A 24,749-nucleotide genomic window follows, 5' to 3' on the forward strand; every position below is an offset into this window, starting at 1 on the left:
TGTAGTTGTATTATCCTTAATGCGTGTGTGACAAGAGAAACATATATAATGTCTAATAGGCAAGATAAAGGTAATATTAGTAGGTGAAGAATTAATATGTGTGTGTATGTGTGTGTTAGAGAGTTTTGTATTTATAATGTAGTATTTATAATATATATCTAATGTGTGTGTGGATAAAGGAGTGTGTGTAGAGAAAAAAATAGATGAGTATGTGTGTATGTGAATTTATTTTATTTAAGAAGCAATGAGGATTATGTATAAGTGTGTGAGTATTAGGGTATGTGTTGTGTGTGTGTCGTGTGAGTTAGTGTAAGGATGTGTGTATTAATGCTTTTTTATGTGTAATATGTGAGTAATACAGTATAATGTGTAATGTAGAAAAATGAGTAATATGTGGTAAGAGTAAAGTGTAATGTGAAAGAGAGAGAGTCTGAAAACATGTAGTGAGAGAAACATGTGTGTGTGTGTGTGTGTATGGAGAGTATGTTTGTGTTGTGGAAGAGCTATTGGTGTGTGAGAGTTGGGGATGTGTGTGTGTGTGAGAGATGTGTGATAATGTGTAAGAGAATGTTTGTGAGAGGAAAAGCTAGTGGGGAGAGAGAGGGGGTGTGTGTGTGGTGGGAGAGACAGTGTGTGTGTGAGTAAGTGTGTGTGTGAGAGAGACGGGTGTGTGTGGTGTGGGGATGTGTGAGAGTTATGTGTGTGGAAAGAGAAACATGCTGTAGTGTGAGAAGAGTAAGAGGTGTGTGAAAAAATTTTTTTTGTAATGTGTGAAAGAGTGTTTTGTTTTGATTTAAGTGTGTGAGGATGTGTGTGTGTAGAGAGAATGTGTGATGTGTAAGATTGGGACGTGTAGGTGAGAGGAATGTGTGGTAGTGAGGGAGAAGTAATAGTATGTGTTTGAAGGAGGCATGTATGTGTGTGTGGGGCTGATGTAGTGTAGAGAAGCTATTAATGAGTGGGGGGGGGTGAATGAGAGGAGGATTGTTAGTGAGTAAATGTGTGTGTGTGTGTGTGTGGGGGTTTGTGTTTATGTGTGTGTTTGTGTGTGTATATCTGTGTGTGTGTGTGTGTGAGAGAGAGAAAATGTGGGTGAGTGTGTGTGTATGGGTGTGAGTGTATGTGAGAGAGAATTTGTGTGACTGTGTATTGGTGTGTGTGTATGTGTGTGTGTGTGTGTGTGTGTGTGTGTGTGTGTGTGTGTGTGTGTGAGAGAGAGAGCATGTCTGTGTGTGTGCGTATGTGTGTGTGCGAGAGGAGCATGTCTGTGTGTGTGTGAGAGAGAGCATGTCTGTGTGTGTGTGTGTGAGTGAGAGAATGTCTGTGTGTCTGTGAGAGAGAGCATGTGTGTGTGTGTGTGTGAGTGTGTGTGTGAGAGAGAGCATGTCTGTGTGTGTGTGTGTGTGTGTGTGTGTGTGTGTGTGTGTGTCTATTTTAAGGCTAGCGTGTTAATTTAACTATTTTAGCAAGCTCAATGTGAAGACTGAACTGTTAACAATCACATAGTTTTGTCATGAATAGATTTATATCAGATATTTTTTGCAATTTTAACTGTTATTGGTGCTTATTCAGTAATGAGATTTCATTCATAGTTTTTTTTGTGTGTGTAGTAGATACAAGTTTTAAGTGTGTTCTTGAATGAATTGTGTATGAATTGTGGATGAAAAAAAACCTACCTTTTTAGCTGGATAACGAGAGCAGGAGGGTGCATCATCGGGAATCCACTAGCTTCTTGACCGTGGCACTCTCTGTGGTTTTGCAATCTAATAACACATGACACATGATTTATGAAACTCAAGACATTACTTCACATTACCACTTGGTATATGCATATTAAAAAATAATTTAATACTGGTGGTGTCACTGACTGTATGTCATATGTCATGTAGCTGCCACTGTGTTTTTTTCCTGATAGATGTTATTGAGTGTGAAAATACCTGTTGAGATGGAGAGTGAGAAGCTGCCTCATCCATCATCCAGAAGCTTCTTGGTTGTGGTGGTGTCTGTGTTTTGGGGACCTGATGACACAAAACCAAATTAATTAACTAAAGACATTTTCTGAAAAGTTGCAGCCACTTGATAGTTAGATGTGCCTCTACAAATCACCTTTGTTGTTGGAGAACATGAGGGACTGGGTGGGTTGTCCTTTGCCCAGAAAGGTCTCGCTGGTGGAGGTGTTTCATCCATCTGATAACACAAAATTCAAAGATTATGAAACTCAAGATTTTGGGTAATTTGTTGATGTTGGGGCGGGGACCCAACCTTTTAGCTGGAGAACTGGAGCAGGAAGGTTCATTATCCAACTTCCAGAAGGTTCTGTGTTGTGGTGGTGTTTGTGGTCTGGTGTCCGGTGGTCTGATCTGGACTGGATCTGCCAAATCAAGCCTTCTCCAACGCACTTTTTGGGCCTGCGACCTCTTCCCTTTTCTCGGCATCTTGCAAAAAAAAAATATATATATATATACATATATATACAAATGTGATAAAAACTTTAGTTAATAAATATTTATTAATATTTATTATGAATATTTGAAAGGTTTCATGTAACTTACTGTGAAGATGTAAACCTGTGATGTAGACAAGTATTCCTAAACAAAGAGAAATTTAGCAGATATACAGATATACTAGCTGTGAGCTGTTGGCAGGCAGCTAGCTAGCACAAACACCCCCGTTTCCCCCGCATTTTATTAAGCTAGCTATGAGCTGTTGGCAGCTAGCTAGCCCAAACACCCCCGTTTCCCCCGCATTTTATTAAGCTAGCTGTGAGCTGTTGGCATTAATTAATTGTATTGATGACATGCATGCATACATACAATCTGCTTACTTACTGAGATGTCACACTGCAAAAACTGTGATCCTATTTCAGGTTTCACCCTGCAAAATAAATCAATTTCACACGTGTTAAAAATTTTTTTTACAACCATACAGCTAAAAGCAGAAACCTATGATTTATTTGTTGCCAAAACATGTTTGTTTTTTAAATGTCCTACCTGAAAAGGTGACTTGATGAAGAAAAGATGAAGAACTGGGTTGTGAAGGTGTATGAATTGTTTGTCTAAAACAGAAAGAAACCAGTTAGCATCACAGCCATGTAACTGTAATAGCTTAACACATGTATCAGAAACATTGATTCATGTATTATTGATGTTGTCTTTAACAGGTCTATTACCATGTTAAATATGACTTGAAGAAGAAAAGGCTGCAGTTTAATAAGTATGTAATCAAATTGTTTAGAAAAAATGAATGTATTACTAATACCATAATATAATCCCTCCAAATATGAAGCTTAATGCAAACAATTGAATTATAAAATAAAAACGCTAGAAGTAGAAACAGTTTAAATTGGTCAAATCTGTTATTGAAAGAAAGCATTAAAAAACTTCCAAAACAAAATGCCCTGCGTTAACTATATAATGTTACTATTCTTATAATACTTTAAGTTTGTGATGACAATTCCAGCTCTGAAAAATAAATTAACACGCTAGCCTTAAAATAGACACACACAAACACACACACACACACACACACACACACACACACACACACACAGTTTATACTCACAATCAATCAGAATTTATTGATATAGCACTTTTCATACATGTAAATTGCAAAAGTGCTAAAATGACTTACTGACAGAGACACACACAAACACACACACACACAAACATAGACACACACACACACACACAAACAGACTCACAGAGAGACACACACACAGAGTCTGATAACTTTAGACAACATAGGGAACCAACAATATAATAGTCTCCAGCGCTAAACCCACCAAACTCCACTTAAAAAAACAATACTTTAAGTGTGTATAGAGCCAGCATATTTTCACATGCAAATCAGTTAACTATGTGTTTATTTCAACCAAAACTAGAGTTGTGATGGTGGAAAAAATGTAGAGAAAACCAATAACGACTTTATATAGTTTTATTTGGTTTCTGTGGACTTTGAATGAAGTGTGTTTTACAATGCTAAAATGACCGTTTATTTACATGGAGTTTGGTAGGTTTTAGCGGCGCTAGTGTTAGCCATATATAGCTATTACACCAGTTTTTCTTACATTTATAAAACACACAGTGTTGTTTTAACAGTTAAGTGTTTTTAAGTTTAGAGTCTTTACCCTTCAGAGATAGATAGATACATGGAAGAATCACTCTTCTGACGAAGTTTAATGAAGCGTCCGATTTAAAACATCCGAGTCACAGGAGCAGCCAATGTTAGCTAGCCAGCTACATCTCCGTTAGCGCTAGCTAGCTAACGGTGTTCGTGCCAAAAATATCCTCCCATTACCCCCCCCGCCCCCCGCCCCCCCGTCTTTACATCTAGTTAAATTTACCCCGACAAAAGTATGCGAGTAGTTAAAGAGCAATGTGCAGGTTGAATTCATAACTGAATTAATACTTAATGTTGTCTGAAGAGGTCTTTTAAAAACACATAAGTAGAAATTGCTATGTTACCTTAAAGCAGAAACTTTGATGAAAGGGTGCCCATTTTTAAGCTAGGCTCTGAAATAGCCTTTCCCGCTAGCAACACGTCATATGACGTAGGCAGAGGTAAACAATAGGTTTCTTCTCACTCTACAGTGGTGAGAGAGAGAGAGAGAGAGAGAGAGCTATAGAGCTATAGAGCTATAGAGCTATAGAGCTATAGAGAAAGTTTATGTAAGTCATAATGGTAAATTATTGTGTTTGTGCTGGTTGCACAAAGTCCAGCCTGTCAGGAAATCGTGTACATAATTTTCCTTGTAGGAAAAGCAAGGTTTTTCGTTTTGGGGTGCGTTTTGTGCAGGTGAAGTGAGCAGACTTCACTGCCGCGTCTGTCACCACACTCGGTCGTTTGTGGTGCTCATTTCACTCCGGAGAGTTATAGACCTGGAGATTTGTTGGAGTCTCGGATGGGATTTTGGAGTAAGGACAATGTGAGGCTTATTACCGATGCTGTTCCCTCGGTACACTCGATGGAATCAAGTCCACCACCATCAAAGCTTTCACCTGAATCTGGCGCGGGCAGGACTGGAGGACAAAGTGCTAGCACTTGCAGAAATTCCATGCGTCGAAAATGAGCTCCTAGCAGAGTAAGTCTTACTTTTAATTCTTGTAACTCTTATTTTAGCAGATTTCGTAATGTTTTAGTCTAATAATTTCAGAATAAAGAAGTGATTTGAGCGTGTATGTATTGGGCAATCCACCATCTAACTATTAACATACGTGTTAGCTTGGCTATTGCATTAGCAAACATTTGGTAGCTGATGATTTGATGACAGGAGTAGCTAAAATTGCGTCTGAAATCATTCCCTCATCTGGATTAAAAATGCGCTGACTGCAAAATCGTAGCATCAGGGCTTCAGTATACAGAGAGAAGGAGAGACTGAGCTTTAGAACAGGTTTTCGTAATTGTCTGCCTTGAAATCAATGCAGTTTGCATTAAGCTAGCTATGAGCTGTTGGCAGCTAGCTAGTCCAAACACCCCCGTTTCCCCCTCATTTTATTAAGATAGCTGTGAGCTGTTGGCAGCTAGCTAGCCCAAACACCCCCGTTTTCCCCTCATTTTATTAAGCTAGCTTTGAGCTGTTGGCAGCTAGCTAGCCCAAACACCCCCGTTTTCCCCTCATTTTATTAAGCTAGCTGTGAGCTGTTGGCATGCAGCTAGCTAGCACAAACACTCCCGTTTCCCCCGCATTTTATTAAGCTAGCTATGAGCTGTTGGCAGGCAGCTAGCTAGCACAAAACTCCAGTTTCCCCTGCATTTCAATTCAGACCATTCTCCCGCACGATTTTGTATCCCAGTAGGCTACTCTCTGGTAATTTACAAAGTCCAAAATGAGTTAGATTTTGGCACTAGAGGTTTTGACACGTCAGAGCTGCTTTGGTTTTATTTCTCTTTTTTTATTATTACTGATCCAGTTGGTAACATAGCTTGTATCCTATTTTTATGAGTGATTTTGAACCTCCGTGTTTTTCAGATTTTGGCAGAGCGTGCAGCCAGTAATGAAGGGATAGATGCACCTGACAGAGGGCTTCTCTCTACAGGATCCTGGGCCATTAGTACTTCGTCGTGGGTCACAGTGCAACATCAGATGTCTGCAAAGCTCATCAGGTAGTGTAACTTGTATCTATCATTAGCTGTATATGACCCATAAACATTTACAAATTACTTCTAATGGTAGGAAGAAGACATTTCATACTGGACTGTATTAGGTTGTATGTGTTGTGACCACTGACTGTGATGTTGTGCAACTCTTTATTGTTTTGTTTTTTTCGCCTAGCAGTTTTCCTTGGACTAGGGTGGCCCCTAAATCATGGCTGCAGCTGTTGCCGTGGTCCTGCTATGCACGTCCTGCTACACCATGAACTACTGCAACTACTATTTATACTCGTAGTTCAATTATCTTTATTGTGACTATTATTGCCACTGTTCATCACACCCCCAACTGGCACCGTCAGACACCGCCTACCAAGTGCCTGGGTCTGTCCCAGGTTTCTTCCTGAGAGGGAGGATTTCCTCGCCACTGTCACACTGAATGCTTGCTCTTGGGGGAATTACTAGAATTGTTGGGTCCCTGTAAATTATAGTGTAACATCTCCAAATTATAGTGTAAATTAAACCTACTCTATTTGGAAAGTGTCTTGAGAGAACTCTTGTTATGATGTATTAAAGTTGACAAAGATGAGACTTTATTGATCTGGTGGTGAAATTCACAAGCTACCTGCAAAGTCAAACTAAAGTAATGCAAAGGTAGTGTAAAGCATTACAATTCAGAGACTGTAATATAACTAATTACTCTGAAATGACAATAACTAGTAATCTATAATGAACTACATTTTGGAAGTAACATGCCCAACACTCCTAGTTACTATCAATGAAATTATGAATACATTTTATACAACAAGACACTTTGTGATTGTTATCATTTTGTGAAAAGAAAATATATTTATTGATTGCCTCCCTTCCTCTGGAAACTGCCTCCTGATTGCGGCCACAACACAAGCTGGTATTGCCTTCCTGATCTCCCTGCCCAGAAACCCATATGTCTATCGGACCACCTGCCTGTAGGCTGTGTATCGGAATTGCCTAGAGAATGATATGGGTGCAATGTTGATATTGATAATCCTGTTAACAGTCAATATGATCAAAAGTGATAGACTTATTTGATGTAACATTTTCAGTTATTCTATTCCATAAAGGTATGTATGCACATCAGAGTTTAAAAATCTGCTAATCCCTCAGCATCAATAATGCACATTAGATTAGATTATACTTTATTGTCATTGTGCAGAGTACAAGTACAAAGACAACAAAATGCAGTTTGCGTCCAACCAGAAGTGAAACAAAATCAAATATGTATAAGTGTAAGTAATGAACATGTACAGATATGTGCAATGTAGTAGGAGTAACATAGTAAGAATATAGATGTATATGCAGGGTATTAACAGAATATATTATAAGAAAAACGGAATAAATATGGATATTCAGTATGAACCATATAGACAGATATGTGCAGTGTGGTAACAGTACCATTGTAGTGCAGAAACTAACGTAAGAATAAGTGTACTGTATGTGCAGGAGGAATAGTATGAAGAGCATTAGAATATGGCTATATATAAGTAGTTACAGTATGTACATTAATTATTTTTGATAGTTTATTTGTTTAGAAAACTGACGACTATAATAGAAGTGTATAATAATATAATAGTGTTATAAATTAGTCTCGTCTAAACATACTCTGGTCTGTTGGCTTGGAGAGGGCCATACTCCTGCCTGAAGTTGAGGTATGCTACCTGCAGCGTGAACGGGTTGAGGCAGCAGGCATCAAAGCCGGGATGGAGCGTCAGGCAGGTAATGTCCGTGGCCGGGACTAAACCCTCAACTAGTGCCCAGTAGGCATCCACCTCTCGACAACACATGCTGTCCACCGCCGACGCCATAGCCTCACAATGTCCGCACTAAACACCTAGCCAACAAAACGACTATGTGCTAGTGCTAACCTGCTTCTCTTAATACATCCATGGCTCTGATGCACAGCTGTCTGAGCATTAAAATCTTTGGTTGTAGAATATCACAAGACAAAACGTTGCTGGCTTAAATTAAGACAATCTACATGTATGTTTAATCTAAAACATGGTCGAAAGTATGTTTGCTAAAGCAGATTTTTTGTATAACACCAATGTACTAGCCTAGATGAACCAGAGTTAGCTACCATACTACACAGTAACTCACAAAGTCACTTGCCCTATTCGCCACTGGTTCGCAACTCTACTTCTCTCTTCTGCCCATTGTTCCTCCCCCTGATCTCCCCCCTAATCTCCCCTTGACCTCTATCTCTTCCAGGAGGCTCATAATTATAGGCCTGTGTGCCATCATAGGCATGCTCGCCAACATTGGAGAGCTCGGTTTCTTCATCCACGTCCATTGTAATTTGAACATGAACTTGACCAGACTCCCTCGCGTTACGTCACTTCCGGTCAGTGATAGATAGATGCGGAAGTTATTTTATCACAATTTTATCTCAACCCACATGGAAAGAACCTATATGAGGATATATGCGCATATATGAAACCTATATGCAGTTTATATGCACATATATGCTGCATATATACAGCATATATGCACATATATGATAATATATATGCTGCATATATGGGTATATATGCCACATATAGGTAAAATTGAGGTGCATATATGTGCATATACAGGCCATATAGGTCTCCTGTATTGTTTCTTTATATCCACATATAAGCCCTATATGTACATACAAGATATGTCTCCTATATAGCTCATGGCAGGATCTGGTCATTTTGTAGCTCATATCTCACTGTGGCAACTATCATATATGATGCCTAGCTCATATTTTCTATTATCAAGGCAATAACTAAGAACTAACTAAAAAAATAATTATGCAAGAACTTATGTATGTGTGAACACGTGAAATTGGTATCACATGTAATTGGAATGTTATGGAATTTAACTATGGCAATTAAGTGAGAGGAGATAGAAAGCTATGATGTCTACACGTTTTCCTGAAACATTTACAAGGTCAATTCTTTCTTGTATGAAGATAGTGGAAAAGAAGGAAATGTATAACAAAATGGTTTGTCGTTTTTTTATTTTGTCAATCAAGCCTTTTTTCCAATTTCAAGTCACTTCCAGATTCACATTACAGCTCATACACATCCACACATTCACTGTTACATCCACCAAATGCAATGCAAAGTTTTCTGTATTGTCTTAATGCAGTGTTTAGATGAATGGCTGAAAGGCCATTACAGTCTAAAATGTAGCCAAAAAAAAAAAATACTACATAGAACATACATTCAAGTAATCATCATCATCATCCCACATCTGAGCATTTCACTGTGGTTAATGAATTTGAAGACATCATCATCCCACATCTATCTGAGCATTTCACTGTGGTTAATGAATTTGAAGACAATGTCAACATTTCTGTTCAGAGTTTTAATGAACAGACACTTTTCTTTTATCTGAGATGCTTGTATAGCAACTAAAGGCCCCAGACTTTTCCCTACAGGGATGAAATAACAAGGATTCTTAAATTGACCGCAGATGTCCTGTTTCACTTTTGGGGTGTTTCTATTTCCCCTACATAACATGTCTCCCCGGCCCCAGATCACAGACAATGAATGTCTTCACAGAGAAAATAAAACTTTCTTTCCCCTCGATCAGAAAGAATGACAGTGTACGCGGTTTCTCCGAAAGAATGCGCGAGTAGTTTTGTGAATGAACTATTTCATCATTAACCACTACTCTGGAAAAATACTTCACAGTGACTCTATTTCCTAGGTTGCTGATGCTGTTCAAGGCCAGAAAATCATCATTTCTGATCATACAAATTTTAGGCCTACCCAGACATGTAACACCATGAGAGCGACTTACTTCCTGCACCATTTTTTTCTCAACCGAAAAAGACTCTAAGAGAGCTAAGTAATCATCAGAAGCTGCCACCATGGTTTTTTGAGAAAATAATGGAAATGCAACCTGTAGCCAAACTATTTTCATTATTTGCAGAGAAACTCCCTGGCTGCTCTTTATCATATCTAAAATGATCCCATTGTATGACTCAAACACAAATATGCAGACTGTGCCCAGAGGGGACCCCAGTTCCTCACAGTATTGGGCAGATGAAGGCACAAATGTACATTGAAAGTGACATTATTGATCCCATAAAGGGTCTCCATTTCCTGAACAAACTCTGTTAGCAACCCCTCAGATTCTGATATGTGCAGTGGTGATATATTCTCACCGAGTAGAAGAGAAACCCCCTTTACCAACTTAAACCAGTGCTTCAGATATTTTTCAGGTAAGACCCCTTTCAATGTTGGTATGCTGTAATAAAACAACCACATGTTCCACTCGTGTGCCTTCCAGAACTTTTTCTCTTTCACTGAGCGGGGGACACGGGAAACATTACAGGGGGGTTTAATAGAAGTTAAAATGTCATCAATCTGTTCTGTTGAGCGTCCGATATACCATGGCGATTGGTTGTTTTCAGAATGAAACCACAGCGTGGTGATGCTTCTTGCTACACCCAGCAGCACACTGTGCATATAATCTGGAACACAGCCGTCAATGATATTAAAATCAGGTAGACAAGAAAAAATACTAGGCCCTTTCACTCCCTTAGTGGGGTTTCCAGCAAGAGACTCTTCTACCAGATCATCAGTCTGGGAGGGATTCCTCAACTCTGCTTTTTCATAGGGATAAGCCCTTACACGCCCTCTGCGTTTTAACACACTTGTTCCTTTCTGCGTACCCAAACTCTCCATTAAACTGTTTAAAGTTCTGAATCAGTGGCCGAGCAACTGAATCTGCCACCATGGTAGTAACCAGTACTTTACTTGTGACAACTTCCCCACTTTCACTTTGCCATATAAGACCATTAGAGTACAACTCTATGTATTCATCGACAAATGGTTTCATGTAAGTGTTCATATTTGGTTTGTTTTGACCAAACCACAGGCCACAAAGCATAACATGTTTTGCACGTAGTTGTATTGGCAGTTCATTAACAGTACACAAAATTGGCCACAAACTTTTTGTGTTTGATTTGTGCACTGGCACTCCATCACAGTTGAAAGTCAGTGATATGCTGTCTGGTGATGCAAGGGGTGATAGTTTTTTGTATAAATGTCCATCGTATATATCTTTGATGGAGGCATCCTTCTTCTCAAAACGGTGTTTCAGGTGTTTCCCTAATTGGTGGTCCTAAAGCAGTTTTTTTATTTGGTATTTTAGTGGCAAGTACAAAAAACACTGGTCTTTTTGTGCATGCACTTTTGATGTGTCCTGGTCACAGACTGGGCACTTGACATTAAAGGGACCTTCCTGCATGCTTACGTAGCAACTCTTGCACACATAATGTACTTCTAATATGTCTTTCACTGAATCAAATGCTTTGTAGAAAAGGTACTTTGAGCCACTAACCAATTCCCCACCAGGACCAGGAATAAAGTTGATAAGATGCATGATGTCCTCCAAGGCTTTATTTGTTAATCCGTGTTTGAGTTTTAATGCCAGCAGCAGGAGTTCCACCTGTTCTTTTGTTGGTTTCTGGTCTAAAGTTGGACTTGTGGAGTCTTCTAGATGTTCCTCTACTGGCTCCCCAGGTGAAGAGCTAGGGCAAGGTATGGGTTGGTTCATCTGTAAATTTAAAACATTGGATTAGAAATCCCAAATTTGCACAGACTCATACAAATGTACCATTTCATGTGGTTGGTAACCACCTGCATTTGAAGTCAGGCTCAAATGTATTTGTTTATTTTTTTTAACAGTCCTTTCCATTTATTTTTTTGTCATTATATCATAAATTAATAAAAAAATAATAATAACTGTGCCCCCATTTGTCCATAAGTATATTTTTCTGACACTATCCTGTGTTGACGTCAGAGTGACATCAGGCCCTGACCACCATTTTCATCTGGCCAAACACAGTGAGAGACAGGTTCTGTCATTTTGTATGTGGCCAGCTGAGAGAGATTCTGCATTTGCACCTGAATCAAAACTTAAATGTTTTTTTCTAACAAGATAAAAACATGGGTATCGCTGCAATATGGAAAGGACAAAGTAATATGGTATTTCCAATTTGTGCTTCACATTAAGAAACATCAGGTGGAAGTTTGGGTTGTGGAATTATGATGATTTACAGTAACTAGTGTGCATGCACATGCACGAACAAAACAAAACACATGACTTGAATATTGTAGCCATTTTTAGCAACTTACTGTGTCATCAGAAGCAGTAGACAATGGGTCATCTTGATTGTCCTCTTGGGTGAGATACCTAAAACAAAAATAAAAATCCATGATCAAGAAATATGTAGGCCTAATGCGTGTGTGCGTGTTTTCTACTTACTGAGTTGTAGAAGAAGAGGCCACAGCTTCTTCATCATCACCCATATCTTCAGAAATGTCCCTAACAAAAATGTTGTGGTAATGTTAAAACACTTCATGCATCACTCAATATAATAGGATTGATATGACTGATTGATTAAGTCCAAGTAGGTAATTCATGAGGTGAAACCTTTAAGACTGTAGATTCAAAACACACAAAGTGAAATATTTTCCTGGCTAGAGCTTTGTTTGGGGGGAGGGGGGTTATACAGTGGACATGGAAAGATAAATGTTACCTTTATACAAACATACATTAATGGAAATTATGCCACATACGTTTACACGGTATAGGAAATGATCTGTAGCTGGTAGCTTATTAGCTGGCTAACTTAGCAAGCTAAGTTACAATACTTACTTTCGTTTACGTCTTCTCTTTGTTCTTTCTGGAACAGGTGCTTCGTCGTCAACGAGGTACCTTTTGTAACGTACTGGATCCATATCTATTGCTTTTCTTTAATTGCGTCTTATTTCCTTAACGTTATACTGGCAAGCATTTCTCCACTCTGCTGCTACCTACCGATCGGCCGCTACAGCGTCGCGTAGTTGATGACGTCATCCGCATGCGGCCCAGCGCGCTATCTTTCGCGCCGAAAGATAACGGCTGGGAGTAAAAATGGCGATATCAGCGTTGGACATCCGCTATGTCCTACTTGAATGGACTGAGGGTGATGATAGAGGGGCCCATAGTATTTTGGCCCTCGACTGTCCGAATTTTTTTAGTTAAAGATTTTCTTGAAAGGACTGAAAAATCCGAGAAGCTGGTGGAATGGCGAAAAGGCCGCCAACCCTGGCCGGTGCACCGAGCCAGAATCATTGACGTGGCAAGTATGTTACACGCTAACTTTAGCTGACGTTATGTAGATACCACATTAAATGGTTTTGCTCGCACTTAAAAAAAGTGTAAAATGGATCTTGCTAGCTAGGTACCTGGCTAGCAATAGCTTAGCTTTCTGGCTAATGTTAGCTAGCTACGTAATTTGCTAATGTTAGTGAAGTCCAATTGGGACTAATGTTAGATTTTGGTAACGTTAAACATGATTAGACAGACGTTTGCAGTTCATGATAACATTTCAATTATATTGCACCAGAATTTGAAAAAACTCTCCAAATTAAATTGCGTGACATCGAGAAGGAGAAAGAGGGCACACAAGGGCAAACAAAACGTCCTCACATCCCAAACTCAAAGTACAGTGAGCAGCAGGGGCTATATATATATATATATATATATATATATATATATATATATATATATATATATATATATATATATATGAGAAGGCTTCAAAGAAAAAGGTAACTGACTGCACCAAATGGTACTTTACTTAAAGTTATATCCCCCTCTCTCTCTTGTTTCTTAATGTGTAGGCATGTGTGTAGGTTTGTAATTGTGTCATCTATGATGATTCCATGTCCTTTGACAAGATGTATGTGCAAGGTGGTGTAACGTAATTTAATAAGAGTTGGGCTAAAAGTCATTCTGTCTCTCTCTGTCTCTCAAGGTTGACAATAAAAAGGGAGGGGCTTACAAATACAAGCACCAGGAGGCTGAGAAGCAGGAGGAGGGTCATGACAGACTTTCAAAGAACAAGGTACACTACCAGTCTGCATCCTGTTTGTGTTATTGCAATACATTCATGATGTATTGTAATGAGAGATTCATGATCAAGATTTTTATGGGGGATAAGGGAATCTTATTTGTATAGTGCTTTTCATAAGACACAAGTCACACCCAAAGCGCTTCACACATGAAAGGTAGGGGGTTCATTCACTCCATGCTGATGGTGGTAAGCTACATTTGTAGCCATAGTTTCCAGCCTGGGGTAGACTGACCGTTAAATTGCTTTTAACAGTAGCTGTTATAAGGTATAAAACCAGCACAATAGGGAACTTTGTCCTCTGTTTCTCCCTCTCCATCCGAAGGTTGACGTGAAAAAGAGATGTTCTTCTGAATACAACCACGAGGAGGAGGAGAAGGCGGCGGAGGAGGAGGAGGAGGAGGAGGAGGATGAGGCGCGTCATGACAGACCTTCAAAGAACAAGGTACACTACCAGTCTGCATCCAGTGTGTTATTACATTGCAATACAGTAAAGATAAGTAAGACTTTTATAATAACGTGCATTACCAGTAGCTGTTACAAGGAATGACAGTAGGCAACTTTGTCCTCTCTCTCTCTTTCTCTCTCCCTCCCAGCGGACCAGCGAAGAGGAGGATCATATTGGGGATGAAGAGGACATAGTACCAGACTCTAAGAAAAAGGTAGCCTAAATTATGACATCCAGTTTGTGGTATTACATACATACATTACATGAAATACAAGATGTGGAAGTTTCATGTTTTAAGTAAGGCATAACCACCAGGAGGCCGGACAACCAGTTACATATAGCCAAGTGGAGGGATTTCTGCCCTAGACTTCTTGCCACCTTCCTCCCAGCCAATCAGAATCAACCATTTACAAAATAAGTTATATAACAATTAGCTGTTGTTCTTCTCTCTGTCTCTGTCTCTCTCTGTCTCTTTCTCGTAGACAGCTGCTGAATTTAGAAAACACATGGACGAACAGATGTGGGAGAGAAGGAAACTCGACCAAATGCAAAGAAATTTGCAGGAGTTGAGAAATGAAGTCCATTCTCTTAAAAATGAAAATGCACGTCTGAAAGACATTATCATCAATCGTAAGTATTCCTAATTTTAATATTTATTAGCAGGGTTTTTTCTGGAGATGGATATTGCAGTGGCAGAGAAGTATAAACTTAGAAATTTTATGTGCTGAAACACGTTTGGCAAAATAAATGCTATGTTGTTAGCTGGCGAGGTAGTGTGGGTGCTCATATAGCCGTTGATAAGATTCAAATTAGAATTATATTTATTTGTCTCTTTCTGGAGGAATTCGTAACAAAAGTCAGTTCATGAGAATAAATGATACTTCTCTGCCTTCAACGGCTCAAGAAGGCAATCGGCTCCAGAAAAAAACCCTGGGGAATTTGAATTTGGGAGAAATTTGAGAAAGAAAATTGCGTTCACAACCAGGTTTCCTCTGCAGAGCCTTATCAATGGGCTTTGGAGGGTTGTAGCTTGCATTCACAGCTGCAGGAAATGTATTTTGAAGAGTAAAGGCACAGAGTTGCTGGGTGCTATTTTGATCTAGTGATTGTAATTATTGTTTATTCTTTATATAACCTCTTTCTAGAAATCCCTCAAATGAAAAGTGACCTCGCCATTATTGCTCAAAAGGTAAGTTCCTCTGATTTTCATTGCTTTTTAAAATTGTTTCTAGGACTAGGGTTTAATATTTTTCCCGAAAATGAGATGAATCAGATCCCGGGAAATAGACTGCCCATATTCTGGGAATCCCGGCAAATGGCCGAGAAATGGCTGTTTTTTTTTGGTTTGTTTTTAGCCCAAGTAATGTTTCGATATCATTCAAATATGCGTTCCCAAAATCCCAAACTGACATTTTTTATATTATTTGTATCATTTTTAGGACTAAAGAACGCAGTTTATGTCCATTATCAACACAGTTTGCAATGATCAATTCTGCTGCGTGATCAAGTGAGCTGCGTGCTGCAGCGCTAATTATGAAATGCCAGGTGAGATGTCTGGGACTTGTCTTCTGAAAATCTAGGCAACCCTTATATAATCAATGTTTTATAGAAATCTATTATACAAACTAACGAAATATGCTTAAGTAAACTATTGAATGATTTCTAAACCATTACGTTATCAAAATCCATTCTGTGCCTGTTGAGGATGTGTAAGAGGCTGCAAACGGGAATAATCACTCAAAGTTAACCAAATACAAATACACCCTATAAACCGGTCACACAACTTGCACTGAGCTGTTTCATTGTCCGGTCTTTCAAAATGCTCCCAAACAAAGCTGGCCGCAGACATAATTAACGGAGCTAGGTAGCCCAGCTGCGTAGTGCGTGCTGCGTAATGAACTTTTTCTTCTTCTTCTTCTTCCTTCTTCTTTAATGAATGAATGTATTGAGCCTGTGTAATGATTTAGGGAGCCTGTATTACAGTAGCCTGAATCAACCTTACCGTATGAGAATAATAGACACGCACTCCTTGCCTATTTTTTATTTTATTTTATTTCTCGTTTCCCGTCATAACCTTTCCCGGGAAACGGGAAATGGTTTTGATCAGATTTCCCGGGAATCCCGTTTCCCGGGATTAAACCCTAGTAGAGACTTGTGATGTTGTGCTGATTGATAGTATTAATTATTTAATACTATAATAACTATACTTTTCTTCTATGAACAAGACTGGAAGGACTCCTGTGGAGGATCTAGATTCCTCCTTCTCAACTTTTGGAGAAGTGCAACCGGTGAGTAACCCCCTTGCATTTTTATTTATTTATTTAGTTTACTTGTTACTCAAACAGAGCTATATGGATTTTTATGATGTTTGGCTGATTACTTTTGCATGTAACTTTAATTTATTGACATGTTTAATGTTTTCCAAGCCCCCCCCCCTGTAAATAAGAATCTATAGTGGCTGGCTTGGATGAATAAAAATTGTTGAAGAGTTTTACTATGTTTCTTTCTTCTCTAAGACTCCAGAGAGGAGACCGAGCCCAGAGGAGACCGAGCCCTTTTAAAGAGAGTCCCATGGTGACTGAGCGCTTTCGAGAGACACCACAGGTGTGTGTAACCCTTTTATACCTCAGATTTTTCTGTACTTATTTTACTTAAGGCTCCAACTGAGCTATAGGGATTTTTATGTTGGGATAGTTAGTGGTAATATGTAATTTACTTGCCCCATATGCATAAAATTGTTGAAGAATTTAACAATGTTTTTCTTCTCTAACAAGACTGCAGCGACAGCTGAGACCTCAGCGAAAACACAGGTGAATAACATATTATGTAGTAAGGATGGGTATAAACTGTGTGCTTTGTAGGAGCCAATTAGTGTTATAAGTGGCAGTCATCCTTTCCTCCTGCCCCCCTTCGCTCCTCTCCACCCACTGTCTTTTCTCCTTCCCTACTCTCCATCCAACCTCCTCCTTTCCCCCCACCCTGTCCTCCTCCTTCTCTCCTTTAATAACGTTTAGGGCAATGATTAATTTGTTTCATATCTTTATCATTAATCTGCATTTATACATAAAAACCTATTAACTATTGGGAAGCTAAGCATAAGAATCAATATGAAACATGAAAAAGTTTCTAAAAGTTGCCAATAAATTAATATTGTGATGTGAAATAATTTTTCAGATTGAAGTTGTAAAGGGCTCTGGGGTGTTTTGCCAGGCAGAAGCGTGGAAAGCAGCCCGCTTTGCCACCTCTGCTACTGCCATGGTGCGGAATCTGCTGCTGGGCACCTTTGATTTGGAGACTCTGCTGAAAAGCAACCTGAATGGTACAAAACAACATGTTCCTAATCTCTTCTTGAAAAAAAAACAAGTCAGTCATATTCTGTGGAATAAATTATGTTTGTGTGCGGGCATACCATTGCTTTTTTACTTGGGATTTTTTTTTTTCCTTGCACCTCAAGAAAACGTGATGTGTATATAAAAAAACTCTTGCTTTCTCCACCTTCATTTTACCCCCCTTTCATAATTTTTAAATATTACTTTAAGGTGGGAAGCCAACCAGAGGGGATGGGGAGCAGCTGGTCGCCCTTGACCAAATTAAAAAGGCAGCCATTATTGGTGAGTAAATGCATAATGTGTTGAGAAGGGAAAACAAAACTTTTAAGACTTTATAAGTTCACCACTTTAACCATAGCCTACTTGTATCAATGTTTATTAGGCATCAATGGAGACTGCATAAGGTAGGGCACCCATTATTGTTACTGTATCTGCTTGGCACCTATTATACTAATTCATCGCTTGCTCACTTCTTGGTCCTTTTGGTATAAGGTTTGTGCCTTATTTTGTCTATACCGGTAATTGATTTGCTTGATTTTAACGCATATCTTATTGCTCTTCGCGTAAACCTAGCATGGCAGCTTGCCGGTGGAATGTATGTGTGAATGGGTCAATGGGAAGCCATTGTAAAGTATTTTGGGTACTGTTTGGTGCAGGAAAATGCTATAAAAGTGCAGTCCATTGACAACTAGATATGTTTACATGTACAAAGTTTCTTACATCAGATTAAAAATTTGAGGGAAAATCTGAATCAGTTTACATGGAAACAAATAATCTTATCATGACGTGCATAAACATGCACCAAGCCTTATTCAGAATAATAGCATTCTGACATCCGCAGAGCGGTCTAAATTTCCCTAAAACAACTGCAGAGTTGTACTTCACCTGTGTTTTAAGCAAACCAAAAAACACGGTAGTGGCTACATTTTTCCTATCCACGAATGCACATGATTGTGACTGTTAACAATGCAGTCCCCATGACGGACATATATTATATATATATATATTTATTACATTTATATAGCGCTTTATCATAGACACTCAAAGCGCATTTGGGGGGAGAGGGGGTGGGGACTGCTCTCTAACACCACTAATGTGTAGCACCCACCTGGGTGATGCACGGCAACCATACAACATACAACAGCCATACAACGCCTACCACACATCAGCTAGTTAGGGAGGGGGAGGGGAACATATTTTTAGTGGTGGGGGAAACCGGAGAACCCGGAGAAAACCCACGCAGACACACAGAACATGCAAACTCCACACAGAAAGGCCTGGATTTGAACCCAGAACCTTCTTGCTGTGAGGCCACAGCACTAACCACTGGGCCACCGTGCTGCCAATGACAGTGACAATGACATGTGCATATGAAAGAATGATGCTGCTAAAAAAAGGGGGGGTGATGTTTTCAATCAGAATTTCTTTCAGATTTAGCAGAATCCAATCAGAATCTTCCAATTGATGTGTTTACATGACGCATTTTTTGTTATGATCAGCCCTTTATCCAAAATATGTGTCCAATCGCACTTTGGGTTCCCGATGAAGCACTATATTATTGTTGTTATTATTATTATTATTATACTATCTTATTATTTTTGTCTTCTCTAGATGCTACATTGAAGAAGTGGCCGGCAGCCAGCCGAGGGCAGATAGGCACATCAATCAATTCAAAGCTCACGGAGCTGAGAAGATCAACAAGATAAATTGTTTTTTTTTCCTGTTCAGTTTTTTGTCTTATTTTTGTTCTTGTACTATTTGATTGTTCTTAAGTAAATAAATAATGTAAATTTATACATTTTGGGCTTTTATTTATGTTGTTTAGTAGCTATGGATTTTAATAATTTTACTAATATATAGGTAAACATATAGGTGCATATATAGGTGAAAATATAGGTGCATATATACGTGCATATGTACACATACGTGCATATATGTACCTATATAGGTACATGTATGCACGTATATATGTACACATATATGCGCATATATGTGTACATATATGTGTATATATATATGTACACATATGTGCATATATGTACATATAATATAGGAAAACGGCCAATTTTATATATGTCACATATATTAAAAACCTATATCAAAACCTATATTAAAACATATATGTTTATATAGATTATTTCCATGTGGGAAAATATCGTTTATGGCGGTTATATATTCCTCCAGTTTTGAAAATATAGTTGTTTATCATTAATATACACTATGCTGTATAGGGGTGTCCAACCTGCACATTGCTCTTTAAGATTGCAGAAAAGTAAGTGGGACATCCTTCTGGTTAGCTTGCTGGGTCACTAGCTAACTGGCTACCGATCATTGACATATACCGATACAGATTGAATCAAGGGGAAACTGCAGCTAGTTTATTAGAGTGACATAAATAAACGTTACTGAACGTAACGTGAATAAACGTGAATAGGTACACTCGTCACAGAACATTCTAACCAGCGATGTGTTTAACAATAACAACTACAACTACCATAATTCCATGCAAGTTTCTCAACGTCCTTTGTCTAAAAATAAAAGATCTTTCGCGGTTATAAAAAAAAAAAAAAGGTTTCGCGGTTATTTCGGGATTCTCATAAAGAAAAACTACTCTACCCACAATCCTTAGCGTAACATTAACGTCTCTGATTGGTGTAAACCTGTTGCCATGCAGATATTTAGCAATGGGCAGAATAGAAGATAAACCTTATGAATTAATTTCACTATAAACAAACTGAATAGCCAGGTTTCAATGGTTTATTTCTTCGAAACGTTTTGTTTAGATATTGATAATTAAATTATAAATTGATAAAATCATTTAAATATAACAGATTACTTTTTTTAACATATAATTTATATTTTTAAAGTCTTTTTTTAACATATCTCACAAACATCTTACTAATTTTCAACAAATCTTAAAAACACGTTAAAAACACAAATCTGCCTGGAAATACAGGTTACAGTTAGCTTGAACAGTTCATGAAAAATACATTTCCTTTACCTTTAACCAAAGTCAAAGAGACAGATTCATGTACATCTTAAGCTTTTAGGTGAAAGCCAAAAGTCAGATAGCCAATCATCCTCTATCCCCAGACTCTGCTGATAGGTCAATCTTGACCCCCGCCCCGCCCCCTAAGGAAAGTCTCCATTTCAAGTCATAACATCTGGTTTCTATGGTGATGCAGCCACTCTGTGTGTATGTGTGTGAGTGAGTGAGTGAGTGTGTGTGTTTCTGTGTGTGTCTGTGTGTGTGAGAGAGAGAGTCTGTGTGTGTGTGTGTGTGTGTGAGAGAGTTTGTGTGTGTGTGTATGTGTGTGTTTGTTTGTGTGTGTGTGTGTGTGTATGTGTCTGTTTGTGTGTATGTATGTTAGTGTGTATGTGTGTGTTTGTGTGTCTGTGTGTGCACTGTAAACCCGAATAAGTTACCAGAACTCAAAAAAAGTGAGGCAATCAGTTGCCTAAGTTCTTTTAAGTTGATTAACTTAAAAGTCAAAATTTTCCGAACTTAAAAGGTTGGTTGAATTGCTACTTGTACCTTTTGATAACAGTTAAATTAAAAGTGCTCATTTAGCTCAACTCAAATATTTGCAGTTAATATGACTTACAGTTTTGAGTTTTCAAACCACAGGAATAAGTTCACAGAACTTTAAAAAATAAGTACACAACCACACAATTTTTATGTTAATAAAACTCAATGTTTATTAGTTTGTTTTGTCATTGTTTTAAGTACACATTAGTCAAATATGTTGAGTTTGTTTACTTAAAAACATGTGATTCAAAACTTAAAAATTTTAGGCAACTGATTGCCTCTACTTACATTAAGTTCAACTAACTTAATATATCTAAAAAGTCGTGAACGCTCTGCTTTTGAACAGTTACATGTTAAAATGAAATAGAAAAACATTTATAAATTAAAATAAAAAATAATTTTAAAATATACTTATATACTTTAATTGTATATTAAATAAATAAATAAATTTGAGAGATTTTTAAGAAGAAAAACTCAAAATTCTCTGATCCTATCCTTCCAAATGTGTTCCTGGTCACTTAAACGAACACGCCGACTTAATGGGACTTTGTCTTATTCACCGTATCCTCCAGAGTTAGAGAAGTCCATAAATACCCTTCTCATCTCAGTGTGTGTTGTAACTCTGTCTGACACCCACTGCTAGCCTAGCTTAGCACATGTTGTACAAATCACAACATGTAAATAGGGAAAATGTTGGCGTTATTTTGTCACTTATTAGGAGCATAGATGAAGCCAGATACCTCCAGGATCTGTGCTAACTAGGCATGGGTCGTCAGACAGAGATACGACACGCACAGAGATGAGAAGCGTATGTATGGACTTATCCAACTCTGGGTGATACGTGATTAAATCCCAATAGGAACCGTATTTTCCGGACTATAAGTCGCACTTTTTTCCTACTTTGGCTGGTCCTGTGACTTGTGCGACTTGTATATCAAAATATATATAATTTAACATGTTTTTAAATGTTAATTCATACTGAACACATTACCATCTACAGCCGCAAGAGGGTGCTCTATGCTTGTGACAACTAGAATGCTGCTCCTAAAGACAACTGAGAAAGAGAAAAGAGATAAACTGCAGGTAGTAAAATATGCAGCCGAAAACGGTAATCGAGCAGCAGAAAGAAAGTTTGAAACCAGGGAGAAACTTGTGAGGGACTGGCGAAAAGGTGACTCTTAAGCAATGAAGAAATCAAAGAAAGCTAATCGGCTAATCGCGGGCTGAAAGCAAGATGGCCAGAGCTGGAGGAACGAGTCACACATGGGTGCTTGAACAACGTGCTGCTGGGAGAGGCTTGTCAACGGTGCAGTTAGCTTGCTACGTCGCCACGCCCTGGTAGTGTTCTGTGTGCTATTGTATAGTTTAATAACTTTTTTCCTCTTCATGACGCATTTTTTGACTGATGCGACTTATACTCCGGAGCGACTTATAGTCCGGAAAATACGGTAGGCATGTTTCTTTAAGGCCCTAGGAAATAAATATTTATCACACATTTCTGATATTGACCAGACAACTAATCAGATAGTCAGGAAAATAATCGGAGTAATCAAAAACAATAATACCAAAATGAAATTGTCGTTCGTTACAGCTATAAAAGAAAAAACACTGCTTTTGGCTTCCTTGCTAATTCCTGAGTAAGGCGACAGGGCAGCAATTTGGATGAAATTTCAAATATTCTATAGAGTTTAAGAACATTTTCACTTAAAACTCTAAAATGTAAATGTTTTACAAACCATATCAAATGCACAGTGAAATGTGAGTCATCTTGCGCAGCCCACAATGGTTAAGAAAAACATTAAAACATACAAAACATTAGCGTTACTTTTGCATTATATTAATGAGAACAAAGGCATATTGTGTAGTTTGGGCCTATTGGCTGAACACCTGCAGTAGTGCAGTAACTTTTTGAGGCATTATTTAGACAAAAGGAGATAACTTTGAACTAGCCTTTTATAATGCTTTACCCTGCAGCCTTTTTTTCAGATGAGTTTCTACATCATTAATTCATTCTTGAGGGTCTGCAACCTAGGGGATAGTTACCACTTTCTAGACCAAGTTAAATCTTTAGAGTGAATTCAAAAGTGTTGGTCAGTGCTTTGGGATAGCTGAGGTGCAGTGCATAGATCACTCCACAGATTACCAGGAAGGCATCGCCAAGTCTGGGAAGGCTGACCACGGCATCACTTTCAATGACGACAGTGATTCTCACAGGGTGGTAGTGAACTGGACTTGCGTCATGGTCACCGATGAAAGTAATGAGGCCCACTGCAACACCATCAAGCTCTGGCTCATCAGACTCATCCTGAATGAATGAAAAAAGAGATACTAATCACAAAATAACACATGGAACAGAACAGATGACATAATTTGTCTTTCCTTAACCAAGTCCCATTGAAATCCAATACCACTTTTACAAAAGAGATCTGGGTCTCATTGTAAGAGTTGAAAAACATAAGATCCATGTTCTGCACACATGAATCAGCCAAAATACCAGAGAATCTAAGTGCTGACTGAAACCAAGGACATTTACAAGAAAATGTTTTACTGAACATTGAATAAAATGTTAGTATTTACGGGTTAGATAATACACAGCAGAATCTGTTAGTGACTTAAGGAGACTCACTGTGCAGGTTCTTAAACATCCAGAGACGTCCTCGCGCAGATACACAGGAAGGACGTGGAGAACAGTAGGCGCTTGGTGTGTATGTCATGGATTTCCTATTCAGATAAAAACAGAATTGCATATACTGAAGAGTTTACATAAAGCTGATTTTAAACAGTCCAAACAGAACATATGTCCACAAATAACCTGTTAACATCTTTAATGCAATCAGACAAATGGCAAACAAAGTGGACTAATTGCAAAAGTCAAAAAGCTCATTTCAATCATTGAACCTGTTCAATGTTCTACTGGTTCAACCTATGAAATGTGTAAAAATCTATTTACCTGTTCATCGTGGATTTTTAAAATTTCAGCCAGAGCATCTGCTGTCTTCCCAGTTTTTGATGCCTTCCGTCTGAATAAGGTCATCAGTCGAGGAAGATAGCGGTCAAGCTCAGCATAGCACGTGTTGGGCAGGTTCTGATTTTTAATCCGCTGGAACTCTGCATACAACTACATAGAAATAACAGCCAGAGGAGAATACAGCAACAACACTTATTAAAAAAAACAGTTCAATTTGAAGAATCTTGCACACATTCATAAAGCAAAAATATCAGCCAAATGAGTAAGAATCACAATTTTCACTTTAAAAGAGAGAGCTGATCCATATTACCTCAGACTCTATTTTGAGAGCAGGCCAGAGGTCCATGAGGTCGTTCACTGGTGGGCAGGACATCACTATGGTCTGTCGGCCAGGGTTCTAAATTAGCACCGTTTACCAGCCAAATGCTGGTGAAATATGCAAGTGGCTGGTAGATTTGCTTCACTCACCA

At 38.5% G+C, this 24,749-nt stretch overlaps 1 long non-coding RNA gene across 1 annotated transcript; it reads left to right on the top strand.

The window, feature by feature from the left end:
* Window positions 1-4,567: 4,567 nt before the first annotated feature.
* LOC120571876 lies at window positions 4,568-6,301 on the top strand. The gene is made up of 3 exons (XR_005641313.1): window positions 4,568-5,080; window positions 5,969-6,102; window positions 6,275-6,301. It is a non-coding gene; the product is annotated as an uncharacterized LOC120571876 (long non-coding RNA).
* The last annotated feature ends 18,448 nt before the right edge of the window (window positions 6,302-24,749 follow it).

Source organism: Perca fluviatilis, chromosome 13 (genome assembly GCF_010015445.1).
Source record: "Perca fluviatilis chromosome 13, GENO_Pfluv_1.0, whole genome shotgun sequence".
In the NCBI taxonomy this organism is placed as follows: domain Eukaryota; kingdom Metazoa; phylum Chordata; class Actinopteri; order Perciformes; family Percidae; genus Perca; species Perca fluviatilis.